At 44.5% G+C, this 27,304-nt stretch overlaps 1 long non-coding RNA gene across 1 annotated transcript; it reads right to left on the bottom strand.

Moving 5' to 3' along the window:
- Nucleotides 1-761: 761 nt before the first annotated feature.
- Gm32213 lies at nucleotides 762-27,304 on the bottom strand. Its single transcript, XR_872288.3, has 3 exons — nucleotides 26,853-27,304; nucleotides 1,355-1,461; nucleotides 762-863 (listed from the first exon to the last, which is right to left on the bottom strand). It is a non-coding gene; the product is annotated as a predicted gene, 32213 (long non-coding RNA).

Here is a 27,304-nt window from a genome sequence, read left to right as displayed (position 1 = left end):
GGGGGATAGTACATTTTGCCAGTTTTGTGAGGCAAGCTAAATTAGATGGTCTAACAGAGATCAGTAATTAGAGCCTCTAAAGGCTCCAACCACTTACGGCTGTCATTCATTCAACAGGTGTTTGTTGACCTGTGTCATTGCTGTTCTAGTCACTTGGATCCTCGGTGAGTAAAAAAGACCCAGGTGGTTTTAAATTTCAAGTGTATAGTCACCCAGGGTGTCTATCCTTACCTTCAGGAAATTGTATCTGTGAATCTAATAGTGCCCAGGAGTTTGTATTTTCAAGAGAAACGTCTTACATGTCGGTGGTCTTAGATCCCAAATGAAGCAGCCCTTCAAAAGGTCGCAGTCGCTGAATCAGACCATTGGCCTGGAGTTCTGATGTGCAGAGACTGTTAGGAACGCCTTATCAATAGGCTGCCTACTGTCCACTCGGCCCCTGGCAGCACTTGGCAAGCCATGTCTCTGCTTTAACCTCTCATTCCTGACTCCTGCCTCTTCAGCCAAAACGTACTGTAGCAAAAGGAAAGCTGTCTTTCCTATAAAAGCCCTTGTTTGGGTTGGGCAAGGGATTCATGCTGTCATCCACCTGGAGTAGCGCACACCCTTAAAAGATTAAGGTCCTGAGAGAGGGTCATCTTACTTCTTTGTGTTTCAGTCATCCACTATGAGGCCCAGACGAGACCAATGCATGGTGCCTTACAACCTGAAAAGAAGCTGAAGGCAAGGCCAGAGGCCCAAGCAACTTTTCATGGAACCTTGGAATCAGTTCAAAAGCCTCATAAGAAAATGTACCTGAGTGCACACTCGCCTGCCCCCAGCTGCTGTGTCTTAATCACCGTGCAATCTCACAACGATTTACCCTTTAAAAAAAAAAAAGTATCCTGTATAAAGCAGAAAAGTGCCTTGCAAAACACACTTGGTAATTAATTAAAATGGGTGTGTCTAGGGTGCTGAAACAACCCAGTCTAGAGAGCAAGAGAAGAAAATAGCCACTAACTTGTTCTGTTACTTTGATACACCCTTCCACGACCCAGAAGGAGACAGTGGCCAGGTGAGCAAGCCTGGGAAGGAGACGCCATTGTTTGATAGGGTTACACAGACAGTGTCTAAATAATAGGCTATGGAAGGTAGGGAGCCAGCCACAGGCCTTGGGCAGGATTTGTGGTTGAGACCTTAGAGGCCTTCCAAGCTTTCAGGAGCTACAACAATCGCAAACATTTGCTAATAACACTGCACCTCCCAGTCTGTTGGTGTCTCTCCCTCCTTTCTTCCCTCTCTTCCCTGTCACCCAGGCCACGGCACCCAAATGGTCTTAATTTTAAAACAACAGAAGCAAATGATCAAAGCTTACCTAAACTGTCGTTCTGACCTGAGGAGGAGCCGGTCGGTCTGTGGTCAGGATCTGTGGCAGTATCCCCTGGATAAGAAGTGTTTTCAGGTGAGGACTTTAAATCCTACCTGTGGGAAGAAGGGGCACTGGTAACCACGTGCTTGGAGAGTCAACGGTGGCCACAGGCTGGAATAAAATGGTTTTGACAGCCAATGTTTAAAGTAATCATGACACCTATGTTTAAATTAGCCCTCCATATCTTTATAAAGAAACAATGTAAAACATGGTGATCTTCATGACTTTCAATTCATCAGAATGTTTTTCATACAACTACATTGGAGTCTTCTTTAAAATTCAGTGAAGGACTGACCTAGTGGCACATATCTGTGATCCCGGCACTTGGGATCACAGTAAGAAGGGTACAAACCTGAGGCTAGCCCAGGCTAGCCTGGGCTACCTCCTCAAGGAGATAAAAAACAAACAACAAAACACAAACCGCCCAGAATCCAATCTAAACTAATAATGTTGGGAAATACTCAGGATGATGTTTAAAAATATACTTAGAGATTTTTCTGTGTATATATAGGTGTGTATGCTTTGTGTGCATGTACACGTGCATGTCTACATGTATTTAGGCACATGAGTATGCGTGTACACACGTGAATGCTGACTTTCACAGCAAAGACTTTATCCACTGAGCCATTTCCCTAGACCCTACTTAGGAATACTTTTAATGTAAGTTATTACAACTATTATAATACCAGCAAACAGGGATTTATCCTAACACAATTAAAATAACCTTTAGCACAGGATTAAATAGCCCTTAAGGTAATGATAAAATACTGAACTGTGGGGAACTTAACCAGGAAGAGAGGCACTTTTAAAACAGTGAGGTCCTACTGGAAACAAAACTGTAGTATCATCATGCAGTAGTGTGACCTGGTAGGATTCTAATTAGCCATTTCTGTATCATTGACTGTTTAAGTCCTCACATGAAGACGGGATCCCACATGGGCTGAGCTGGTAAACGTCCACTGAAAGGGTCTAGAAGGCAGTTGCTGTGCTTCCCTCCAAGGCTTGATTCCAACACCTCAAACTGTCGTTGCTCTTCAAGATGATGTCATGAGAGTCCACTTAGAACCCTTCCAAGTAAGGTACACAATTTTAAAATCTCTCTCCCAACTGAAAGAGAAAATTCTGGCCTTTCTATTGGTTGTGCTTTTAAAGTGTGTGTGAATATTTAAGTGTATGCCTATGATTCTTCTCACATCTAAGGACATCACTTCTGATGTGAAAATTAAGCTAGATATGAAGAAAGCCTGAAAGGGAGAAGGCCCCATGTTTGGGTTGTAACAAGAGATAAAAGGCAAGCACCATCTGCCCTCGGGGATTTTGTGACTTGACTGGAAATGTGTGGTATAATAGTAAGGAAAGATTTACGACTGTACATACTTAGAACCAGAACGGGCAGAACCATGCATGCTCTGGGGAGCAGGGAGGTTGGAGAGGATAGAACTTTCTGCTGGGTTGGGTTCTCCAAGGGGGCTCTGGAGTCTGAACAACTCTAGTGCCACTTCTACAGTGACCCACTCATACTAAGGTCCCACTCAATCTTTGGGGTCAATGGGTATTGACATTTGGCTTCCTCAAGAAAGATTTCAGGGAGAAACTGTGTTGTTTTGTCTTTTGCTTCCTGTTTGGGGAGGGATAGAGTTTTATTTGGTAGCCCAGGCTGACCACAAGTTTTGATCCTTCCCTGCCTTGGGCTCTCCAGTACCAGGATTACAGATTTGCAACACCATGCCCAGATTTCTTTTCCCCCTGTTTGGACTTCCTTTGTTCTGCTTAATTATAAAATATTTAAGTTTGGCAGAAAGGTAACCCCTCCTTAACTAAGCCTTGAGCAAGGACTGTCTATGAGAAATCACACTGTGATTCTAACAAGCTCAGACTTTTCTCCATCTATTTAGCATCAAAACAAAAGTGAAAAACAAAACATGTTGTATAGATGAGGAACTTCTGAAGTCCTGTGAGCAACTCACCTGTTACTCCCGCACAAGAGACAAGAGCCTAACAAAAGGGATGGGATTCAAACTGCACTGGGGAGTTGTTTATTGGCCCTCTTATAGAGCATCCATCTGGCTTCCTGCAGTGCTATATGAAAATTGAAAGACACCATTTGTGTGTCTTACACTTTGCCCCTAACTGCAAACCAAGTCCTTCACCTCATGTTTGACCAGTGAAACAAATTACTCCAAAGCTAGAAGTGTACACACATACACACACACACACACACTCACATGCTCACACACCAACCTAAAAGTATAACACTAGACATTGTGAGAGCCAACTTCTGCTGGGCACATAGCTCAGCTATGTAGAACTTGCCTAGTGTTTACAAGGCCATTGTTTAATGCCCCAGCTGAGGGGAAGAGATTGGGAGTGAAGGGATTCTTGACTGAAACACCCCTTTCAAAAAGATTAAGCCAGTCTTCCTTTATATATCTGTATTTGCTAGCTGACTTGTATTTATCTCTGTATGCTGATTTTAGAATCTAGTTTATGAATGGTACAAACCTACGTCATTTATTTCAAGAAGGTAATTTTCTTATTATATAGGAAACCTATTCTATATCCTGGATTTTAGACACAGTTTCATCTAATACAGCTGTGGTGAGTGGGGAAATATTCCATAACCCACCCTGCCTAATATAGTGACCACAAACTTATGTGACTATTAAGCACTTAGAACGTGACTAGTGTGTTTGAATGAATGAGGAATTGAATTGTCAGAGCATTAGGCTTGCCAAGATCTTGTTTGGACTACTAGACCCTCTGAAGATACCAGAGCAGAAGTTTGTATGTTGAACCTATAATGCTAAGTATTGACTGTTGAGTTGATTAAATTAGAAATCTAGAGTATGGAGCTGGAGAGATGACTCAGTGGTTAAGACTACTTGCTGATCTTGCAAAGAATTTGAGTTCTGGCATCCACATGGTGGCTCACATCAGCCTGTAACTCTAGTTCCAGGGGATCTGATGTTCTTTTTTGACATCTGTAGGCACCAAGCACACACATGATGTGTAGACAGACAGACAGACATGCAGAAAAAAAACCCTCAAACAATAAGCAATTAAAAGTAAGACATGTGATCCCTTTAGCTCCTTGGGTACTTTCTCTAGCTCCTCCATTGGCAGTACAGGGGAACACCAGGGCCAAAAAAATGGGAATGGGTGGGTAGGGAAGTGGGGGGGGGGGAGGGTATGGGGGACTTTGGGGATAGCATTGGAAATGTAATTGAGGAAAATATGTAATAAAAAATATTTTTAAAAAAAAGTAAGACATGTGGAAGAAATGCACTGCTGCTCTGCTTGTTAGAGACAGTTCTCTGCCATGATCTCATCAATGCTTTGGAAAAGTGAGAAGTGGGACCCTCAGAGGAATTAGGTCACTTAAAGTGTTTCTGTAGCAGTCCAGCGGCCATGGAGAACTGTGTCTACCTGAAAGGATGAGGGGCGAGAGAAGGATGAAACCAAGACAAAGGTTCTGATCAAGTCTCAAAGTTTAATATTCAGCACTGTGTTTATATAGGGAGAGCCCACTGACCCATCCTTTATTTCAGCTGGATTGTGTTGCAAAGCAAGCTCAGTGGGCAGTCTACTCCTCAAAGCTCCTGTAGGAAACTGCAAATGTGGCTAGGCCAGATAACTCTAGCTAGGTCTTAAAACCATTGTGGCAAGCACTCAAGGTCTGTTTAGCCTACTCAAGGCTGGGGGAAGGACACATGTTTCTGTGAGGCTTCATCTTACATGGCCCTTCTCCTACTGCCCTTCTCTGCCTCCTGGCTGCCATGATGAGACATGTCCTGCTCTCTCTACCCTTATGGAAGGAATGCCATATCTGCAACCATGAAAAGAATTAATGATTCATCTCCTTTAGGTTGTGATAGTTAATGTTGATTCTCACAAGGCAGGATCTGGACATGTCTGTGAGATGTGACTTTGATCAAGTCAATTGAGGTGGGGAAAATCTGTGGGTGGCATTGTTCCATGGACTGAGGTTTTGAACTATATAAAAAAGAAAATCTAGATAAACATTAACATTTATCACTCTCTGCTTTGAAACTGTGAATGCATTGTGGCCAGCCACCTTCTGCTCCTGCTGACATATTTTCCCCACCACAATGGACTGTTTTCCCTTGGACCCAGAGTCAAAATAAGCCCCTCTCTCCTTAAGTTGCTTTTTATCAGTTACATTGTCATGGCAGTGAGACAAGTAACCCAGACAGTAGTTCTCCAGCATTCTGGTCATAGCAACACAAGAGTTCTGATACAGAGCCTAAGCCCTCCTTCAATTCAGGAACTCTGTATATTTCCTAAGGGCTAGTGGAGATCTGTTCATACTGGCATCTCTGTGTTCCTGGAAGGAAGTCAGAGAAGAAAGACAAGCAAGACCATTGTTTGCAAAGCTTGATGCTGCTCTTCTGGGACTGAAGAGTCTCTGTATCCTTCTCGTGCTTCTTCCCAAACCAACCATTCTGTGAATCCACCTCCCTGGACCACTGCAGGGAGACATCAGCAGGATGGTCTGCAGTCAGTGTGCAGTGGTGTGTCCAGCCACACTCCCAACCTTTCCCACGTGTCAGGCAAGGTGTCACACGACCTCCCCAGTCTGTCAGCAGCAACACAATGTCACCACCAAGCGTAGGAGCACGGTTTTCTGTGGGGAATCACACAGAGCAGATGCATGTGACTATCACCCTTACATTAGTGTGTTTGTCCAGAGCTCCAGATGCAGGATTTGGAGATGGCTCAGGGGTGGGAGCATGAAGACCTGAGTTCCAACCCTTCATACCCATGTACAAAGTTAAGTGTGATTGTGCCTGCCCATAATTCCAGAGCTGGGGAACAGGGACAGATGGATCCCAGGAGGCTCTGGTCAGACAGCCTAGCCAAAACGCCAAGTCTCTGGTTCAGTGAGAGACCATGTCTCAAGGAAGTAAGGTAGATAGTGATGAAGGAAGACACTTAACATCTGTCTCTGTCCTTCACATACATACACACAGGTTGTCACACAGAGAAACACACATACACACACAGTTAGTTAGTTAGTTAGTTAGTTAGTTAGTTAGTTAGTTAGTTAGAGGTCAGTTGACATTGTGCTACAACATTATCATCTATATACAACACATTCAAGAACCACACAATTGAGTTATATACACATACACATACACACACACACACAAAATATCTAGTTATGTTTTAAGTAAATTTATGGTTTTGTTTTGGGCTTTATTTGTAGCTGTTCTTGGGTTGAAAGCTCCTGGTCTTTCTAACAGGTAAGTTACTAATCTTCTATGCATTCTCCTAAAACCAATCTTAAAGAAAAATATAATATTTGTGTATCCAAAAGGCCAACCTACCTCAGAAGGTTTTGTATGCAGCAAAAGCAAACAAAATAACAATGCTAGTCATGGTTTGTCCTCCCCAAACACCCTTAATTTTTTGTCTCTCTTAGTGTGTCCAGTCCCAGGCAGCTCCAAACTTTCCCCCAGTGCCCTTGAGGCAGAGCTCTGTGGCCTGTACAACCACTCCCTTTCATACAGGAGGGGAGTTTGTCCTAAGAAAAAGAAGATGTCCCTGCCTTACCTTTGAGAAATTTCTGCTTCCTTTCTTAAAAATCTTAAGGCATCAAAGGCAATAAAGTCAGGACAGATGCCAGGGGGAAATTCTAGCCATTCCTAGCGCTTGCTCCTCTCATACCCAGGTTAATGTTGCCCTTTGCTTAGCAGCAACTCCATTCAGAAGACATTCCCAATCTCTTGGCTTGCTGAATGTTTTGTTTATCACATCCTTGAGGGTCTGTACCACATACTAGCTTTGTTTCCACTGCATCCTGAGCATGTAGAATGGGCTAGATGCTTAATAATGAATAAATGCTTGTTTGTGAATATACAGGAGCCAATTTACCTTCTATTTAAAAAAGTCTTTTTTCCCTTTTGGTTTTTTAAGACAGGGTTTCTCTGTGTAGCCCTGCCTGTCCTAGAACTCACTCTGTAGATCAGGCCAGCCTCAAACTTAAAGACTCTCCTGCGTCTGCCTCCCACGTGCTGAAGTTTAAAGACATGTGCCACCACTGCCTGGCCAAAATTTAGTTTCTTAAGACAACAATAAGCATTAGCTGGCTCATACAGTATCTGGTATGTAGAAATTTCAGAGCAGTTCAGCTAGTGGTTTCAGTATAGCTGTCACCTAGGGCTGCAGCAATCTAAAGTTAGGCAGGCAACAGCTACAGCATCCACACCCACACACAGGGCTGTTGGCTGCACAATCTTCTCTACAGGACGGCTTAAGTGAACATAGAGATTGACCCAGGAGTTAGCATTGAAGGAAAAGAGAAGATGGACTTTAGAAGCCACACTGCTACGTTATTCCATGACTTACTCAGGTCATCCCTATCCAGCTGAGAGGGAGTGACACCAGGAGACAGGACTAGGAACTGTCTCCTAGCTCTGCCAAAGGTGTGGCTGAACTTTGACACTTTCTTTGCATATGCTTGGAATTGCCCAAGGAAGGATCCTTATGACTGTTAAGATTCTGTACTCAACCCTAGGCTGCCGTTGCTCTGGAAACCTGCATCCTCTCTAGAACGCAGCCCCTCTGGGGTGCACATCTCCAAACCCTCAGAGTGAACTGAAAAAAAGACAACATAAAGAACACAGAAAGTCCCAACAGACCTCATACTGCAAATTACTGTTTTATCAAAAACTACATCAAAATCTCAAAATTATCAGCAGAGGGTGGAAAATGGATTCCTCCTGGGAACTTTAAATAAGCATAACTGTATTTTGGAAAATAATCTACTTTTTCAGGTCAGCAAAATATATAAGTACTCTTGAAAAGGTGTGTACAGTGAGCATTTCTCTAACTTCAGGTTAAATGTTTGTCCTTCTAATGGAATTGAATGTAAAAGCCTAGAGTAAAGTCTATTGCTAAACCTAGTCAGAGGTCACTAAATCTAATGTACGCATGGAGCAAGCACATGATTAGGTAAAATGGACACGCCAGCAGCTATCCCAAGACCTAGCCCTTGTTGCAACAGAAGAATGTGAGGCCTTTATTTATTTTTTTAAAAAATGCCAAGTAAGTAAAAATAATATTAACTATGTAGGTCATCGTGGGCCTGGATCTGGCCTACCAGCTGCCATTTGCAACATTTACCATAGATCAAAAGAACAAATAGCAGAGTAACCAGATACCTGATTGAGTGCTGGGTGCTGGGTACAGGGTGAGAGGGGCCTTAAACTCCTCAGCCTTTGGATTCGTCAGGCTTACTGAGAAAGTCTCCCATTGTCCTTGCCACAGACTTCATATCCTAGAGCAGGCAGAAGGTGAACAAACATAACAAGAAGAGTAAGAGAGACCAGGAGCCCAGTGGGCACAGGAGCTAATAGGTACATGTTGAAGAAGCCTCATCCACTGGGCCTCTGTGTCAGTGAAGGCACTTCCACAGTGGACTCTCTTCTGTGGGTTACAGCAAGGCAGCAGGTTCTTACACAGCATCTCTCTGCAGGCATAAAATCATCCAGAAACAGGCCTGCACCTTTGCCTTTAATCCTAACAACAAGCAGGAGGCAGACACAAGCAAGTTCCTGATAACCCGAGGCCAACCTGGTCTACATAGTGATTTCCAATTCAGCCAGAGCTATAAAGTGAGACCTTGTCTTTTGAGTAGAGTCATTGTCCGAGTGCAAAAGCAAAGCCGGGTGACAAAAGGATTGTGATTTGGATCTTGCCACTTATCAGCTGTGTAGCCATGTTGATTAGTGTTGAGCAGTCTAGGCCTCAGGTTTCTCATCTGCAATGTGGGGTTGCAAAACTCTTTCCACAGTGACTGTAAGGATGAAGCAAGAGATGGTCCATAAGATACTCATCCGAGCACCTAGCACAGAGTTCAGTAAGAGGTCACTGTCAGACCACATCAAGGTGACAATCTCCATAAACCATGGGGCGGTGTGTGTGTGTGTGTGTGTGTGTGTGTGAGAGAGAGAGAGAGAGAGAGAGAGAGTCTCACATGTGGGAAACAGTACCGACATAGGTGACAGACAGCTCTGTGGTGGAGTTCAGTGGTGAGCTGGGTATCAGGTTACTGTTTTAGCCTATTCCTTGGGAGCAGTTCATGGGTCTGACCCACCTCCCAGTGTTGGTTAGAAAGGCTTAATTAGTAGCTGGGAGAAGAGCATCCTCATTCCAGCAAGCCAGCAGAGTGCATCCTGCAGCCACAAGGAGATGGGAACAGTCATTTAGGCCCTAATGAGCTTGTTGAGCTGTGATCCTGGGCCCTGGAGAGCCTTACTAATTACCCCATGTTGTTTGTTTGGGCAGCTTGACTTCTCATTTGTTTCAGGTTTTCCTCACTGGGCAGGCTCCCTTGCTGAGCTCGGCTTGGTTCCACCATGTGTACCCCACACATCCTTTCTAAGTAGAGTCTAAGGTAGACTTTTGGCAGTGCAGAGTTATGAGACAGCCTCGGGATTTCTTCAATCCCTTCTCAGTCCACCTGAACAGCTTTCATTTGTACCCAGCGACCTCACTTCTCTTTCAATCCATTCTAGAACGTATTACAATCTATTTAGAGCTCCAGGGGAGAAAAGAACCAGATTTCCGCTTTTCTACAAATAGTTAAGTAGTGAGCAAAGCACCAGACACTTTTAGGTGAGAGGTTTGGAGTTCTGTCCCCTGCCCCCGGCTTCAGTGACAAACTTGGCATATGACATTTCGTCTGCGGCTCATGAAAATAAAACCTGTTCACACTCCATTAAGTTCAAGGTACTCCATGGCCTAAAACATGTAAAACTATTCACTCAGTGTGTACAGGGGATGTGTCTACCTGGATGGGTCATTTGCAGTGGGCAGCAGACAGCAGAGACTCATGTTCCAGCACACCACACCAATACCCACAGCTGATGCAGGGCACAGTGCTCCCTTCCAGAACAGCCCTGTCCTGGAGATGAGTTTTGCGTGCTCCACGTGTGAAGAGTACCCGGAAATGTCCAGAAGGGCAGCATCTTACCCCTGAGGGACTGGGACATGGATCTAGGTCTCAAGTAAGGGCTGACAAGGGCCAACGAGACTGTTCTACAGCATATCTAACATTTTCCTGGTGACAAAGCTGACATCCAGGGAGATAAAGCCGACAACTTAAAATCGCTTAGGTGTTAAAAGTAACTCCAGAGCTCCTGCTTCCAAGGCCCCGGGCTCCTTGCAGAGAAAAGCCAGAAGCAGGAGAGACAGGGTGAGAAGTTAGAATAAGGTAAGGAAGCATGTGGGAGAGAGGAGTTGGGTCTTCCAGACACACGGTGTTTCTCAAGACATCCCAGTTTAGAGGGCAGTGACGGCACTCCACAAAATGAATTTCGTTTAAAGATAAGGGCTTGCTTTCCATTGTCACCTTGACCACATTAAGATACATCTAACTCATCTAACTCCTCTGCTACGAGGGTTTGCTGAGAAAGGTAACGAATCCTAAGGGAAATAACTATAGCAAGAAAAAGAGATGCTGAGAGAGGAGGCTCCATTCTATCTTCTTCAGATGCCTCCAGAGGAGAACACCTGAGACACTGTGGGAGAACTGGAAGCTTTATCAAATGCCTTCTGGGGGCATTTGGGTACTCATATGCCTCTGGTCTGTAGAGACGCTTCTAGTAGAAGGTATAATGACAGAAAGTGTATACATTTGTCATCTCTGAGTCCTTCCACTAGCATAATTATCCTTCAGACTAGAACTGGGATGGTAATGCTTGACTGTCAGGGATTTTTTTTTTTGTTTGAGACAGGGTCTCACTACATAGTCCTGGCTGTCCTGGTATTCACCCAGTTGACCAAGCTGGCCTCGAATTCACAGAGATCCTCCTGCTTCTGCCTCCTAGAGGTACAGCTTGTTCCCTTGCTGAGATTAAAGGCATGTGCCACTACTACTAAAATTTTAAAAATCAGATTTATAAATCAGTGTGGATACAAATTTGGGTGGGTCTGTGAGAAGTGTCTAGATCAGGTTAACTGGGGTTAATCTACCAAAATGTAGGCAGCACTGCTCTATGGGCTGAGGTCCCCAATTGAAAACACACACATACACACACACACACACACACACACACACACACACACACGGGGGAGCTCACATCAGCATCAGCGGACATCATTCTCTGCTTCCTGGCTCTCAGTGTGACTCAGCCTTCGGTTCCTTCCTCTGAACCTCTCTTGCCACTGCATCTCCTCAAACTGCAAGCCTGTGCATTCCCCACCTTCCTTAAGTTGCTTTTGTCAGGTATGCCATGGCAACAAGAAAAGTCTCCACTACAGAGGCCAAGAGTCAAACCTGCTAGGTGTCCCTATTGTCCATTCTGCAATAGGCACTGACTTAAAATGATGGTTCCTCCATGGGGCCTAGATCCTCCACTTTATAAGGAACTGTCCATGACTGAGGAGAGGTGGAGGCCCCTCAGGTGCCTTCTGTGTTAAGTCAGCAAATGTGACTATGGACCTGCAAAGGCCATAGGGGTACTGAGGTTCTAAGTCTCCCTAAATCTGCCAAACAATTGTGCTGCCCACAGAGTGGTGGTTTGCTATATTGACTTGTGTCTCTGGGCTAAGCAGAATGAAAAGAAAGAACAGGATTCTGGGGCTTCGCTCCCCTGCTGGGGGTTCTGTGGCTCTGAGGAATGCCACATTTGCTCTCCCAGACAGGCTGTCCACTTTCTGTTCTTTCCTTGCTACTTATGCTCCCCAAAGAGCAGCTTTTCACTTCTGCAATTAAGTGAATGGTAATTCATCATAGGAGTGCCAGCTGGTTGTAGGGCTCAAGGCAGGTGTAGCCAAGAACAGCACAGTCTGCAGCTAGGAAGTGTTTCTCCCTCCTCCATGCCCAGTTTTCCTGTACAATGTCAATTTAGATAGTATGCTTACAGTCATAAGCAGGCATTAGTATCATAGAGATGTCAAACAGCAAAGGCATTCCTTTGCTACTTTGCTTTTTGTTGTTGTTTTGTTTTGTTTTGTTTTCAAGATAGGGTTTCTCTGTGTAGTCCTGGCTGTCCTAGAACTCACTCTGTAGACCAGGCTGGCCTTGAACTCAGAAATTCACCTGCCTCTGCTTCCCAAGTGCTGGGATTAAAGGCGTGTGCCACCACACCTGGCCCCTTGCTACTTTGTATCCACCCTGTGCTGGCAGAGGGCGATGGCTCACTATGTACATTGAAATTTCTAACCTGTGCACATGTTCCTGAGGCTGGAGACCCTTCACTAATGAGACTGGAGCTTTATCCAGTAGTCAGTTTTCCCTACAATGTGATTCTGGGGGTGGTGGAGTAAGCTGGCGTGAGAAGGGCAAGGCTATTCATCCCAGAGCAGTGGAAAGGCCTGGTTAGGGAACTGATGCTCAGTTTCAAACTGTCAGTCTTGGGACTTGGGGGATGTCTCAGTGGATAGGAGCACTGGCTGCTCTTCCAAAGGACCTGGGTTCAACTCCAAGCACCCACATGGTGACTCACCACAGTCTATCATGCCAGTTCCAGGGAGCCCTTGTCCTCTTCCAGCCTCAGTAGTCACCAAGCACATACATAATGTACAGAGATATGTGCAGACAAAACTCCCATGCGCATTAAACACATCCATACATACTGTGGGCTCCATACTTTGGGAACTAGGGCAATTCACACATGCTGTGACTACTTTCTGTGGCATTTTCTATAAAAGAAGCAGCCTGGATTTGGATCATGGTGAATGGGCTGCAAGATGCAAGCTCGGTCACCAAGCACAACAATGGTTCTTGTCCACAGAAAACCTGGTCATCCAGGGCGTTGGACCAAGCAGGATGCAGACCCACCTCCTTCTCTACTAGGAAAAAGCCAGGCAGTCACTCTCTGTGGCTTCAGATCTGCACTGCACTCTCCTTGGTGCAGCCATTGTGTCTGAAGGCCCTTGACCTCAAGTGGGGGGGTGGGGTGGGGAGTGGAAGTATGGTGGTGTAAAAAAGTATTCTGGTTATCAAATAATACTGTGAGGGCCGAGAAGATTCCTTTCTCTTGGTCCTTATCTGAACTACAAAGGGCAGCTTGTAGCTCTGAGAAGGCATCTCAGATCAACACCCCACACACACATACACACAAGCCTTCCATGTACCTACCAACAACCCTGGCGGCTAAGATGCCAGGGCAGAGGTTCACCTGGACAAGAACTGACAAACTCTGTAGATCTATTTGCTACAACAGAAGAGATGTTTTAAAAACACAGTCATACTTTTGAAACGTGAAACTCTCTGTCATCTCTGGCAGAAACAGGCAGCTCTGCAGCCATTGTAGGGAGCTGAGGAAGATCCAAGTGGATGTGTATTGTTGACATGGGAACTCCAAGGCCTTGAACCCATGGAAACTGGCAAGGCCATTAAGACTTGAGACTACTAGCTCACAGAGACCCTCTACAGAGCCTGGCTAAGCCCTCCCCTGCATATTCCGGTTGCCAACATTAATAGGTGTAGCTCTATCAGACCTCACACACCCACAGGACCCCAGCTTCCTTGTGCATGTGTCTGTATGTCTGTCCTTTCTCCATTCCCTCTCTGCCCCTAATCAGGATTCCAGGACCCAAGCCATGCAGGCAGCAGAAAGCCATGCTGGAAGAGGCATCATAGGGGCTAGGGATGCGACTCGGCAGTTAAACGCGCTGACTGCTCTTCAAGGAACCTAGGTTCATCTCCCAGTGTCCTCTGTATCTGCAGCCAAAAAGCAGAGAGTAACGGATGCTCATGCTCAGCCCACATGTCTGTCTTATGCTTGCTTGCTTATTTCAGTGTCTGGGCATTTAGACTGCATGTGCTGTCTACGCATCGTGTGAGTACCTGTGCCTCTGAGGTTAGAAGTCAGAAGTTAGATTCCCCTGGAATTAAGACAGGAACTGAGGGCTGACAAGATGGCTCAGCGGGTAAGGGCACTGACTGCTCTTCCGAAGGTCCTGAGTTCAAATCCCAGCAAATACATGGTGACTCACAACCACTGGTAGTGAGATTTGATGCCCCCTTCTGCCCTCTTATGTCTGAAGTCAGCTACAGTGTACTAACTTATAATAATAAATATTTGGGCAAGAGCAAGCAGGAACTGAGTGAATGAAGTTGACCGAAGCGAGCAGAGGTCCTAAAATCCAACCCCCAACAATCACATGAAGGCTCAGAACCATCTGTACAGGTACAGTGTACCCAGATATATTAAACAAACAAACAAGCAAATCTTAAAAAAAAAAAAAAAAGATAGGAACTGAACCCAGGTCCTCGTTGAGAACAGCCAGTGTTTTTAACTACCAAGCCATCCATCCCTTAGCCCCACTTCATTTTTTATTTTACCAGGATCTGAGCCCTGGTAAATAACCTACAGTAAGTAGGTTTTCCCACCTCACTTAACCTAATTCTCCACAGGCAGGCCAGGGCCCCCTTTCCCCAGCCAACCTAGATCTTAACAAAGCTGACAATCATTTCCCTCCCCCCCACCCCCCCACCCCCGCCATCAGATAAACATTGAGCATGTGAAAACACTGAAGACCTTTCAGCGAGTTTCTAAGGGGCCAGACCTGCCCATCTTCCACTCTGAAGACTTGGCCCATGGTACCACCTAAGCATAGAAAAGCCAGTAAATTAGTCTACTGACATGTGGAAGAGGAAGTAGGGTGGGGTTAGGACCTATGTAGTAACCCTTGACATCGGTTCATAGACCACTTCCTTGGTTTCTGTTTTAATTGCCTCTATCCTGGTAGCATTTAACCAAAAATATGGGGATTGGTAAGTAACAGCCTAGAGGCAAATCCAGACCATGGCCTGTTTTTTGGTTTTTGGGGTTTTTTTTTTTTTTTTGTTAATGTGTATGTGTGTTGTGCGCGTGTGTACATGTTCATATGTGTATTCATTTGTGTGTATGTATAGGTGGGTACATATGCACATGTGTCCAGCATATGGAAGCCAGACATGTTCTCCTCTATCGTTCTCCACCTTTGTTTTTTGTTTGTTTATTTGTTTGTTTGCTTGTTTGCTTGTTTGCTTGCTTGTTTGTTTGTTTAGACAGGGTGGCACACTGAACCCAAAGCTCACTGATTCAGTAATATTAGATGGCCAAAAAGCTCCGGGGTACTAAACAATCCTGAGCGTCACAGGACCTTTCGGGCATTCTGTAACACTGCTGAACTTTTTTTCTTTTTAAAGATTTATTTATATGACTACACTGTAGCTGTCAGACACAGCAAAAGAGGGCATCGGATCCCATTACAGATAGTTGTGAGCTACCATGTGGTTTCTGGGAATCAAACTCAGCACCTCTGGAAGAGCAGTCAGTGCTCCTAACCTCTGAGACATCTCTCCAGCCCACTGCTGAATTTTATTGTTCTAAGACAATAAAAACAAAGTTCCTGTAAAGAACTTCCTGGACTTTAATCCCTTTCTCTTGGTATCAGTTTCTGTTCTATTGCTATGGTAAAACACTAAGGCAAGTTATCAAAGAAGAGTTTCACTAGGCTGACAGTTCCAAAGGGTTAGGGTCCAAGATGGCAGAATGGAGGTAGCAGTGCAGCAGCTGAGAGCTCACGTCTCAAACCACAAACGGGAATCAGAGAGCCGGCTGGGATTGGCTGAAGCCTGAAAAGCCCACCAACAGTGGTATACTTCCTCCATTCAAGGCCATACAGCCCAAATAGCCAGCAGTGTTTACCTTGATCCTTGCATTAGCCCAAATGCAAATACTCTTATCTAATCCTACTTCCTCCTCGATCCCAGTGACAAGTACTTGCTAAATTTCTATAAGCAGCACCAAAAGCTCTCCACAAGTTTACAGATCAAAAGGTAAATGATACAAATATGGGCAGGTAGTATTACATAAAATTGTACAATAAGCAAAATAATGGAAAGAGATGAGAGACTGTGAAAATCTGACAACCAATACCCCACCCTCCACTGTCCTATCGCTGTTAATGAAAAGCAGGACTAGCCACAAAGCATGATGGCCTTGCTCACAATTGTAGTCCTAGCACTAGGGTGCCAAGGATCATAAACTTGAGGCCAACTGGAGCTACATACCTGTCTCAGATAGATAGATAGATAGATAGATAGATAGATAGATAGATAGATAGATAAGTATTGTATAAATTGTGCTATCTTTGAAAATTCAGTAATTGTATGTCACAAGTTGTCTTAGTCAGGGTTTCTATTCCTGGACAAAACATCATGACCACGAAGCAGTTGGGGAGGAAAGGGTTTATTCAGCTTACATCTTCCACATTGCTGTTTCATCACTGAAGGAAGTCAGGACTGGAACTCAAGCAGGTCAGAAAGCAGGAGCTGATGCAGAAGCCATGGAGGGATGTTCTTTACTGGCTTGCTTCCCCTGGCTTGCTCAGCCTGCTCTCTTATAGAACCCAAGACTACCAGCCCAAGGATGGCACCACCCACAAGGGGACCTCCCCCTTGATCACTAATTGAGAAAATGCCTTACAGCTGGATCTCATGGAGGCATTTCCTCAACTGAAGCTCCTTTCTCTGTGATAACTCCAGCCTGTGTCAAGTTGATACACAAAACCAACCAGTACACAATTCATTTAAAACAATGACTATATTACCCATCGTTATAACTATGACGTTATGAATTTTGATATATAATAAAGATCTCCTTGATTTTTTTAAGGAAAAATGAAAAAAGGAAATGCTTGGGAAGAATGGACATGCCCCCTTCTTGCAGGGGTTCCCATCCCACTTAATGACATCATCCAACTCTCAGGGAAGTTGCCAAGCCCTTCATTAGTGTCTCTGAGCCTATAGGTTTGGTTTCTAAAAGAACTGACACCTCCCTAACCCTCCTGGCACTGAGACTGAGTTTGCCTGACTTTGGCCAGAGTCCAAGCAGATATGCCTATTGAATATTTGTCTCTCTGGCAGGATGCTTTCTGTAGCATCCGTGTAGTTCTGTACCATGAGGTGATGCAGTAAATCCTCCTAGACCACAAGGAGACACCAGAGTTGGGGCTGCATGTTTCTCAGGCACCATTTTGGGGCCACATCTGAAAGAGTGGTTTTCATATCTGAAGTGGGTAGCATTTTGCTCCTGGCTTACGACCTCACTTCCGCGTATCACCAAGGTCCCCTAAGACCTGAGCCTATAGCTGTTCTGTTGTGTTCCCACCCTGTCACTCTTACCTTAAAGGGTGAATCACGAGCTCATGAAAATAGGGCCTTTGTCTTCTTCACTCGTGGGTCTAGATCAGTGGCAGGTTCTTATCAAGTGCTTGTTGGTATTTGTTGAATAAAAGATGCTTACGTGACTTACCGGTGTATACTCAAACATCCTATGCTTACTGGCACCTTTTCATTTCTTAGATCAAAAAGGTCTTACTCCTCAAGTCAGGATCCTACTTCACATAAGTTATTCCATTCTAGAGCTCTTAGTTTATTTTACCCTATTATGCAGACCCATGTCCAAGAGTACAAGCTCTGCTCAATTACGAACACTGTGACCCAGCACAGCCTGTCTAGAGCCAGGCAAATGGGCAATCATTCAACTCTGTGGATCTGGACCATCTAAAAGCAAAGCAGATGAACTGAAGGCCAGTTCTGGGTATAATGCTGGACGTAGAAGCTGGTGGAGATGCTGCTGGATGAGAAGAAGACTTCCAGGAAGAATTCAAGAAAACACAGGACACACATGCAAAAAGTTTACCTTGGAGCAAACCTACGCGGAAAAGAGCAGAAGCCCCTTCCCATGTGTGTAGAGAGTGACTACGGCTTTTCTCCACGCCAATCCCCACCTCTGTGTTTATGAATTGGCACAGGTGCTCTTATCCAAGGGATGAGTCTTGGATAGAATCCAGGCATCTATTTTATCTCACAAAATAGGAATACTGGAGTCAATTAACTATGACTCAAGAAATGGACTAAACTCTAGAGCCAACTAAATAGACTTGTGGTTAATTGCAAAAGCTATGCAGGGATTGATGGTACACACGGGTAATTCCACCATCTGATGAAGGTTGTGGGTTTTAAGTCAGCCTGAGCTACATAAAGAAACAGATAAAAGAATACAAGCTGTGAAATCAAATTGACTAGCTCTAACTCGATGCTAGGTTTGCAAGTCTGTACATGGGGTTAGACTTTCCTTCTGTGTCATTGGTAAGATAAGACAGCCAAGTATTGTGACCAGACTAGACCTCCTACTCTAAATTGCTCCATTTTGTATAAAAATTTTTCTCAGGCAAGGCCTTGCCCTGGGAGACTTTTATGAGCATATTTTTTAAGTCCAGTTTTTAAAAGGAGAATGACTGTAGCCCCTGGGTAGAGCCACAAAAGTGTACCATCAAACACCACCTCGGTCCAGACTGATAAATGACTTATTTGTGGAAGTAGAAAGGGAGCCACCTTGTGAATTTGTCAAGGTAAACTGAGACTCTGGGGGTACATAGATGTATTTAAATTGTATTAGGGTAACCAGGCCCAAAAGTTATCAGACACAGCAGATCAGGAAAAGGGTGTAACTCCCTTGCTTGGACCATAAAGATGGCCCACCTAACATGGTGTTGACATGACCCATACCAAGCAGTTATCTGAGACTTAGTGTGTATGTCAAGAGCAGACATGCAGAAGATTCCCTGACCATCGCTGTAGCTTTAGGCTTGGACCCCATTGTTGATGCTGCCCAATCCACTGCCATCTATCTTTCACATGCCTGGATGTGGACCTGAACCCACCGCATCCTATTGTTGAACCCTGGTTCAGCCTTTTCACCTCACACCTGGTTGCTGACTGGGACATATTCATCAACAGCCCTTTTCCAGCACTGGTCTGGTTCCTTGCTTTATCACTATAGAATTTCACAGCCTGCTGATTTTTTGAAGATTTATTTTTCTTTTTATTTATGTGTCATAAGTCTGTGGTTAACTAGACAGGGGTAGGGGGAAAGGATTAGATCCTTGGGCTCTGGAATTAAAGGCTTTTGTGACCTGCCCAATGTGGGTGCTGTCTGGGACCCTAGCTCAGGTCCTTTGGAGAAGCAGCAAGCACCTTTAACTAGTGCGCCATCTCTTCAGTCCCTCAACCCACTTCTGAAACATTTCAAACTCTGCTTCCACCTCTTTAATTTGTATTCATTCCGTAAACCACATGTATACGTGTAGATATTTAGATATATTTACTGTGTGCTGTATGCTAGAAGGGTTAATATTAGTAATTAGCACTGAGATAAAAGAACATGCATGTGCCTTGGCCAGATTACAAAGGTGTGTGGTTTTGTCTGGCAAACTGGCACCACTGAAGCCACTGGACTTTGTGAATTCATTGTTATTCAGTAAATTCTGACACTGTGGGGAAACACAAATGTTTGTGTTTCTGGGATAGCACACTCATGATAGCAAGAGAGACGAGTTTCTTGTGGAGATGAGTCAAGACATTAGATGTAAAGAGCTTACCTCATATCTAGTTGACTTACTACATCTAAGGAGTGTCAAAGTGGTTTTAATATTGCATTTGTATTGAGTACATACAGAGCTTTCCTCCGTTGCTCCCTAAAAAGGGCAGTCTAACAGTTATTTATGTGTCATTTATTTACATTTTATTACATAAGTGGTCTAGAAATGGTTTGATGTACATAGGGAAATATACGTTTTATATGCAAATACATTTTACATAAAACTCTTGGATGTCCACACATTTCTGTAACTGAGAGCATTCTTGCAGACGTGAGGAGGTAATTCTACCCAATGCTCTCTAAGGGCCAAGGGGCAATATTAACTCTCAAGGTACAGAGATTGTATAAGCAGAAACTAAACAAGAGGTAGCTACTCCATTCTGGAACCAAGTTACATCGCACACAGCCGAGGCAGACAATGGTAAGAGGCAAAGAAACATTACAAAGACCATGGGCAGAAAACTCTTGGGAATAGAAATTTAGAACAGATGATTTCAGAAGTGGAAGGTAGAAATGCTGTCTTCCAGCTGCTGGCACCCAGCTGCTGGCTCCAGCCCTTTCTGTTTGTAACGGGCTGCTAGCATTTGCTTGTCATGAAGGTTTCCCTTTTTCATTGCAGCAAATAAAAATATTGGAAATAAAAATAGGAAGATATGACCATATTAGTAAGCCCTGCCAAAATGTGACTCCCAATTCTATAACTTGGACTTGAATTGAAATACAACTGGTGGCCACCAGGAACCTAGAGGAGGGTCTGGACCCTGAGCCGTGAATCCTTGGATCATGGTTGAGCAAAGCAGGTCTTAGATGAGAAACTGGTTTGAGTTTTATTTTGTTTCTCATTTCAAATTACTTTCCCTTGTGAAATTCTGCTTATCACATATTCATTTCTGAGGTCTTTATTAGAAGGACTCCCTCCTGGGGAAAAGCATTAGTCTTTAAAAAGGTGTTATCATTAAAGGGTTAGAGCTCTCTCTCTCTCTCTCTCTCTCTCTCTCTCTCTCTCTCTCTCTCTCCCTCCTGTATGGTGTTCCCAAAATGCTTCCTTCAGTAGTTCAGCCCTGAGCCATGACACAGAAAGGAATTTCAGGGAAATTACTTTTCTCCCAATCTGAAAGCTGGCCTCTACTTTGTCTAGCCTCTGCATGGCTAAGAACTGTGTCTGGCCTTCTTGTTCAGCTGTTCTGGTGAAGGGCGCAGAGCTACACCTGCCCACAGAGCCTCCTGACATCGTAGGAGAAACCAGCTCTGGGTTTCCTGATTCTGTATTTCCAAAAGACAGGCTCACTGGGCCTTGAAGTTACTGCTCTGCCTCCTCTGCTGGGATAGGCCACTCTTCACAATAATAAAGGGCTGCCATGGGCTCTTGTGGAGCTAACAGCACTGTGTCCTCATAGTAAAGGATTCTTCCTTAAGGGACTTGTTCAGCTGACAGCCAGTTCGGTTAGAAATTCTCTTTGGCACAGAAAGAAAAGCAGCTGGTAATCCGGTAGACGCTGAACGATTAAACGGGTAGACTTGCACTGAGGCTTGAAGCTGCAACTAGCCTCACATTCTTTCTTCACGGCCGATTATCAGATAAAAAGCAATTACCTGCCTGGCGGGGCACACAGACTGAAGTGGAATGAATGTGCTTTTCTTACAGCCCAGCTCCGCCACTTCCCAGATAAGTAATCCTGAGCCAGGCACGTCTGCTTGTAGGCTCAAATTTCCAGTGTGTAGAAAAGGACTTATAAAACCAGGCTTACTAGGTTTGAGGGAATCGTTAAATGAGATCAGTGGAACAGGGTCTGAAAACTGCTAGGCACATGGTAAGTCCTCGTCAGAACCAGTTAATTAACACAGTTCCCTCGTTAGTATGTTTCTCTTTTCTGCTGCCTCTTAAGAAAGATTGCAGAAGCCAGGCAGTGGTGGTACGTGCTTTTAACCCCAGCGCTTGGGAAGCAAAGGCAGGTAGATTTCTGTAAGTTCTAGGCCAGCCTGGTCTACAGAGCAAATTCCAGGACAGCCAAGACTAGAGAAACCCTCTTGGAAAACCAGGAAAAAAAGAAAAAAGAGAAGAGAGAGGAGAGGGGAGGGGAGGGGAGAGGGAGAGGAGAGGGAGGGGAGAGGGAGAGGGAGAGGGAGAGGGAGAGGGAGAGGGAGAGAAGAGGGAAAGGAGAGGAGAAAAGGAAAGGAAAGAAAAGAAAGCTTGCGGAGTGGGAACTGTAGGGTAGTAAAGAAGAGCAGTGACTGATGCTTCGAAAAGTGCAATGCCAGAAGTCTGGGAGGGGGTGTTAAAGACATTTGGAAACCATAGCAAGGACAGTGTTTGTGTTCTTACAGGTTTACTCAATATCTTTGTCCTTGAATTAAGTTTCTGTTGCTATATAACAAGTCACTCTAGAACATAGCAATTCCAAGAAATGCCCATTGACTCTCTCAGCTTTATGGGTCAGGAGTTTAGGTAATACTTATATGAATCGTCCACCCCAGGGTGTCACAAAAAGCCACCTGTCAGGATGGGCTCAACTCCCAAGTTCCCCCAGGTGATCTGGACTTGGTAATTTGTGGAATGCTGGATTGATTGAAGGTCTCAGTTACTTTCTAGCTAGTGTCTGAAGGCCCAGGTTCTTGTTAGATGGGTCATTCTGTAAGCTTATATTCCTAGCTTACAACATGGGAACCGGCTTTTGCCAGTATGAGTCAGGCAAGGTTAGAGTGGGGGGAAGATGGTAAACTAATCTCCAAGTGGTATGCCACCATGTCTCCTTTGTTCTGTTCATAAGAAGTCAGACATTAGGCCTAGCTCATGCTCAAAACATGAAGGAAGACCTGGATATCAGGAGGTGGCGATCATTGAGGCCAGTCTACCCTACTGTCCTTCTTTCTGGTGAACCCAATGTTCCTTCCTCTGTGGGACTGCCTCCATAAGCCTGCCACCCAGTGCCATCCCTACCCTAGTATGGTGTAGCCCAGAGCACACCAGCATGATACATCCTCTTGGCACCATAATTGTGACCCACATATCCCCAAGCTTGACCTTTCAGAGCCTTTCCCTGGGATTTATACAAGCAGAAACAAGGAGAGACGAGTTCACTCTTTAATGTGAAATCACTACCATAGGGTAATTATAAGTCTGAGGCTTCCCATGGCTATATCTTCCTCCAGCCATAAATAAATTCCAGTGACACCAAGAGACATGCAAGTCATCGTGTTCTGAAGCAGAGACAGATTTCAGATAAAAGGAAAACACCAATAGCAACTGACAACAGTTCTTTCTGGTCCTGAAGGTTGGTTATAATTCTAAAACCTAATATATCTCCTTTCTCATCTGAGATAGTTTAAAATGGGTTCTTATCACTTGAAACAGACCAAAAAAAAGTTTTTTTTTATTAACTTAGCCATAGTTTTTGCATCTGTAAAATCAAGGAGCTAAACTAAATGTTCTTTGTCGTCGTTTTTCTTTCTGGGTTTCAAGTTCTAAGATTGTGATTTAAAGTTTCTGGTTCTTAGTAAGAACTGAATTTCCCTGAAGTGAGAGAAGAGAAAGATCTGAAGGATGAAGAATACAGATATGAACCCATGCTCCCAAGAGCATCTCTCGGGTAACAGCCATGTACCCAAGAACATCTCGATTCCCTTTCCATATCAGCTTTGTGATCTTGGGGGGGCAGTGACTTAACCTTCATATGCATTTGCTCTGTCACCTAAACAATAAGAGTAGTTATGACCCCTCCCTTCATGGGGCTGTTGTAGAGACTGTAGGAGTTGAAGCAGCTAGCACACCAAGCACAGTGCCTGACACACTGCTCTGTAAACATCCCCTGCCTTTTATATCCAGCTCAAATATCAACTACTGTAAAACCCTCCCCAAATGTCCTCCATGTCTTCTCTTCCCTCCCCATAGCTCTTCATTCCTGGCCCTGGTTTTCTAGCCAGGTCACTCATATCCATCATTCTTGGCTTAAGGTCTTTTGGTTTCTGGGGCCCCAAACAATGTCAGATAAACTAAAGAACAGACACACACACCACACCTCTCAGTTTCACCACCTCATTGAGCAGTAGGGATTTCTGTCAGTCGAAACTCTGATGTACGATGGTGACGCTGCCTCTCAAAAGAAACCACCAGTTGCTCAAGCTAAAACTAACAATTCCACACAACTGGAAGGGCAAGCCATCAGCAAGCAAGCATGGAGCCAGTGCCTGTGTTAACGGGTGCGGTGTGGCTGTTTTGGAAGCTGACCAGAGACAGTAAACACAACGGTTGCCTGGGTGCATAAACATAAGCCCAGAGCCTCTCCACCTCATCCTAAGACACTACAGTCATAGCATCAGGGACACAAGTGACTACTTGTTAAATACAGTGGTGAGGCCCTACCAACTCCCAACACAGATATTAAAGACAAAATTCGCAAGAAATAAAGTGTTGGAATGAAGTTTAATAGGAGGTGGAAGGTATAGCGCAGCAGTAGAGTCCTGGCCTGATAGGCGTGGGGACCTCCATGCACACAATTAAACACACAGCCCATGGATTCAGAAAAGATACATAAGGTGAGTATAACCAGGGTCTATGTTAAAAGAGGAAACATTTCACCACTTCTGAGAGCACATTCTCTTCACAGCTCAAGACCAGGTAACAAAAGACAAATCTATTGGAAATGGCCACTCAGCTGACACCAGAAAGGATGTATGGAGGATAGTCTGCTAAGCTGTATGTTGCCAGTTATAACCACATTACTGCCTTTCTCTCTCTCTCTCTCTCTCTCTCTCTCTCTCTCTCTCTCCCTTTCTTCCTTCCTTCCTTCCTTCCTTTCTTTCTTTCTTTCTTTCTTTCTCTCTTTCTTCCTTTCTTTCCTTCCTTCTTTCTTCCTTTCTTCCTCCCTTTCTTTCTTTTTGCTTTCTTTCTATTTCTGTTTGTCTTTCTGTCTTTTTCTTTCTATTTAATATTTAATATATATGGGGTTTTTGCCTGCATGTATATATGTGCATGAAGTATACACAGTGTTCATTGAAATCAGAGGAGGGTGTCAGATCCACTAGGTTGGGAGTTACAGATGGTTGTGAGCTGCCACATGGGTGCTGGGATTGAACCTGTGTCCTCTGGAAGAGCAGCCAGCATGCTTAACCACAGAGCATTTCTCCAGTCCCTGGCACCTCATTTCTTAATAGTGCAAATATTAATCAGGGAAGCAGTATAAAGACAATGATGGAAATAAGGTGAATACTTGGTTGGGATAGTGTGAAGTTTTCAAAGCAAATAATAATAAAGGCTTTAAATAAAAATTTTATTACCCTGTGTTGTTTATAATTCAGCTCCCTAACACGGTAGGACTTGGGATCACAATGAATAGTCTCCCAAAGGACTAGAACTTAAAAAGCAAAATATTTCTAGTCCCTCTTTCTCAGGAACTGTTTCTTCTTCTTCTTCTTCTTCTTCTTCTTCTTCTTCTTCTTCTTCTTCTTCTTCTTCTTCTTCTTCTTCCTCCTCCTCCTCCTCCTCCTCCTCCTCCTCCTCCTCCTCCTTCCTCCCCCCCCCTCTCTCCCCTCTCTATTTGCCTAGGCTGACCTGGAATTCACTATGTAGCTGGTCTTGAACATTAAATTTTTCTGTTCCAACTTCTCAAGTGTAGGGATTGGGATTATAGGCTTGTAGCATCATGTGTGGCTGTTGGTGGCTTTTAGGCAGGGGAATTTCATGGTAATGAGTGCTCTTTAGATCATGTAGAACAAACACTGGGGGTAGCGTTAGAGAAGACAAAGGTGCTAACTGGTTAGAAAATAACTTCAGAGTGCCATATTGTAATGACTGGAAAATAATGCCACTATCAGAGCAGACCAAGTTTACGGGAAAAGCAGCTTGGGGGACTTGTGACAAAAAGAATGAGGAAGGGCAGTGTGAGTGGTGCTCAGATTCTAAGCACTTGTCAGTTTGTTAGGAGAGGTGGCAGGATGTGATGCCCGTAAGGGCCCGTTGTTGTTCAGTAGTCTGCTGTAGGTTAGTCTCCAAATGCATTATGTAAAGTTATATGTCCTCCATTTGTAGCCCATCTTATGTTCTGACTGTGCCCCATGCTCACTACAGGGACTTTGAGAGAGTGTCGGAATGATGTAGTACCAGTTCAGAGCCACCCTCAGAGACCCAACCAGTGTTCCCACTGAGAATGGAGCCCAAGTGGCCCCCTTCTTCTAAATATTCATAGGATAATGCAAATCTGCCACTAGCAGTAAAGAGTAGATATAAGCATGTATGAGTATGTTTATGCATGTAAGTAATATGATGTAAGTATGTAAGCAAATAAGAACAGATGATTAGCTGCTAAGGGAAGCATGTCCCCAGGCTGTGGCTGAAAGGATGGAGCAGGAAAAGGGTCCTGATTTACTTCAATTTGATTTGATTTCTTCCCCCACAGAGCCCCTTCAACTCCATCCAGGCCTCTCTGAGTGTTTGCCTCTTTCACACAAGGCAAGTCTCAGCCTGGAAGCATGCAGAACAGAGGACCTGCCATTTGCTGAAGCCGTGTTCCCTGCACTTGGGGATCAGTCTGATTGCTTCACAGACTGAAGGCTTTGGCTCAGCTTGAGAAATGTTTGCATTTTGTTTGTTTTGGGGGATGGCACTTGCTTTTTGAGATAGAATCTTACTATGTAGCCCGGGATAGCCTGATACTCATGGTGTAGACCAACCTAACCTCAAATTTAACTGTGATCCATTGCCTCTGCTCCTGCCTCTGCCTCCTAAATGCTGTAATTACATGTGTGCCCACCAGGCTCGCTTTAACTTTGAAATTTCTGTGTGTGTGGTTTATTTATTCGTACCTTTAAAAAATGCAGCATTTTATAGTATAAAAAGATGATTCAAGAATTTCTTCCCCAGAAAGACATCAACAATGTCAAACCCCCACCCCCATAAGTACCCCAAAACAAACAAAAGCACAGTTCCACCGGATCTCACACTGCGGGACAGACAGACACTATTCTGGAACTCTCACTCGTCCTGGGTGATGGCTTCTCCATAGCCACGTAGATGGAGCTCTCTGCCACCCACCAGTACCTACCTCAGGTCACCAGTGTACGGCAGAATTGTACACACCGGGCTGGAAGCAGCTGAGGAAGCAACCGAAGTCTCAGGTGAAGACCAGCTGCTTCCTTCTCAGAGAGACTGTCCACTGTCAGCCGGCCTGCTTCCGACGGCCTCTCACAAGCACACGGACCTGGCCTGATGAAAACTGAGGCTGGTTTGCCTGGAAGACCAGCATTCAGGACACAAGATGGATTTATTGTAATGATAAGTATTGGGATGCCATCCTACGTCTGTGGTGCAAGGGTACGGTGCCCCCTGCTGGTTTGACTTTGCCCCTGCAGCCTTTTCCTTGTCCAGAGCCTTGAGTCCCAGTGATAGCATGTGGAACTTCACAGGGGAGAAATCTCCCCCAGAGTTAGAAGATGCTCTCACTTTCAGAGACAGTAATGACTGTCTCTGTTAGAGTTATCATGCTCAAAGCTCACT

Source organism: Mus musculus, chromosome 11, assembly GCF_000001635.26.
Source record: "Mus musculus strain C57BL/6J chromosome 11, GRCm38.p6 C57BL/6J".
NCBI classification, from domain to species: Eukaryota; Metazoa; Chordata; class Mammalia; order Rodentia; family Muridae; genus Mus; species Mus musculus.
The sequence above is the reverse complement of the archived record's forward strand: the minus strand, read 5'-3'. Positions and strand labels throughout refer to the sequence as shown.